The sequence below is a fragment of the Engraulis encrasicolus genome, chromosome 1 (assembly GCF_034702125.1).
Source record: "Engraulis encrasicolus isolate BLACKSEA-1 chromosome 1, IST_EnEncr_1.0, whole genome shotgun sequence".
Classification (NCBI taxonomy): domain Eukaryota; kingdom Metazoa; phylum Chordata; class Actinopteri; order Clupeiformes; family Engraulidae; genus Engraulis; species Engraulis encrasicolus.
In genome coordinates, this window is record NC_085857.1 from 2,203,350 (window position 1) to 2,205,849 (window position 2,500).

Here is a 2,500-nt window from a genome sequence, read left to right on the forward strand (position 1 = left end):
TTGCTTCATTGTTTACCAAGGCAGCCACAGAAAACAAACAAGTACGATAGCCTTGCATGTACAGTAGAGTAATTCAGTAGAGGGTTATTCATGTGTTATACATGTTTTTATTTATTTATTTACATATAGGTTGTCTGAGCTCACATTTAAAGAAGTTTCCAAAATGCCATGTCAATGCCATGCATTTTAGTTTATGCACATGCTGCTCTGGATGTGTTCGCTGGTTAAACTAACAACTCACTTCATGTGTTGCAGGGGAAAGTACTGTGAGGAGAGCCATGGACAATGCACTCGCAATAAAATGCATGGATTATTCTAACAACATGCCAACTATTACAGTTGGACGAACCTTCCAACTCGACTGTGTCTTTTGTTTAATTTGTTTAATTTGTTGACTTTGTCATTTACTCTTACCTCACTCTGACTCAGTCATTTTGTTTGTTTGTGAGTGTAGTGGTGTGCATGTGTCTCATTTCCACACACAAACACACACACGTTCCTGCACCAGTAAAGATGTAAACATGCTGTTGCGAAGGGGGAAACATGCGCCAATTACACCCACAAACAAACAAAACGACCAAGTCAGAGTCAAGTTAGAGTAAGCTTAACACTGTACCTTATCATAATGCATATTGTATTTATTTGTCACATGTATCTTTCCAGCTACTGTATCTGTCTGTTTGCTTGTTTGTTGTCCTTGTAGTCTTGTTTGTTTGTTTGTGTGAGTAGTTATGGGTGTAGGTGCCTGGCTGTCAGCAGCCATTAGTGCTGCTCTGACACCATGGCCGTAGTTACATTTGAGGCTAGCGAGGTCCGGACCTCGCCTATCGTGAGAGGTTTTTATTATTATTATTATTATTATTATTTTAACGGCAAATATGACCAACTGAAACACACAAAAACATCTATAAACCTTTGTGAAGCGTCCTTTGCAAACTGTGGTTAACATCCATGTGCTTTGTGTTCTAGTTTTGCCTTTGTGTTCTGTTTTTGAGAGTAAACAAGATTGATTAATATCACAAGTGGTGCGACTCGTGGGAGAGAACGCAACTCAGCCGACATCGCAAGTGTTTGGTCGCATTCGTGACAGAGCATTGCGCAGCGCAAAATTACCATGCTTTCTCGTTGGAAAATGCATTGAAATAGCAAAGTGTGCGTGTGCAGCCTGCGCAGTAATGTGCCGTGACGAACGCGCCCATTAAGCACGCGCTTGGTGAGATCTCCTCTATCAGAAAGCCCGCGCTTGGTTAGATCCCCGCTAACAAAAAGTCAACCGTTGTATAGCCTACATAAAGCTCATGCGTAACAAGTAGGCTATGGTGTCTTAAAAGCCATTTGAGTCATTATTTTAAGAAGGCCGGCTGCTGCATCAGCTGCTGCATAAAGGTAAAAGCAGGATATCCGTGAAAGGTAATTGATTGTAAATTGGAAAGCATGTGATAAACACTGACAGAGGAGGTCACCGGAACATCTTCAGGTGTGGATATTTTCCTGTTAATTTGGACAAGTGCCAAGACTATCGACGTTGCCACGTCTTCGTCAGAGTCAATCGCAGTAAAATATCCACACCTGAAGAGGCTCCCGTGACTATTGCGTCTGCATAGCCGTGACCAGAGCCATCTAAATGGCTCTGGCCGTGACGCATCAGATGGCTCAGGAGCGCGGAGGATAGGCTACTTTTCTTTCTCGTTGATAGACTTGTGTCTTCTGCGCTTGTGAAGAACTATAACAACTAAATAAAAACAAAACGTTTGATGCGACTCTAGAAAGAAAAAAGTTTGCTCCAAAATAGGTGGTTTGCACTACAGAGATAGCTATCCCTGTATCTTTGGAGGAAAACAGCTGATGTGTAATTTCATTGGGAGAAAAATATGAATGGCTGAGCAACTTGCCATCTGAGGATGTAGCTTATTGTGCAACTTCAGGGTCAAGCTTTAGTTTCCTTACAAAGGGCTTCACTGACTGGGAGGATGCTGTTTATAATAAAAGAGGCATGATACCAAAGCATAGCCATTCAAAGGGAATAGGCTGAGTTGGCTGAAAACTACAACATATTTATTATTATACATGTCTACATATTTACTATTTCACATTAGGCCTATACATTCATAGAGGAGGGCCCTATATATAGGCCTGTGTAGCCTATATTTATTTATTTTCTGAATTCATTTTTAATTCATATTTTATATTAATAATAAAATTTCGCATCATGGACCTCGCCTACTTCACATGGCTGGCTACGGCCATGGCTGACACTAATGTGCCGTGTCACCATGTCTGAAACAATCACACGGGGCGTTCACACACAGATGTCTGGACAGACAGCCAACAGTCACTCAGTCACTCAGATAGTCAGAGAGAGATACTCTGCTCAGTGGAGAGAGCCTCTGACAAGCATGCTTACGCACACACGCACGCACGCACACACAACATGCTTGCTTGCCTTGGCATACTAAATTAATTTTGCTGTGTTTCCTGTGCTCGCGCGCGTGTGTGTGTG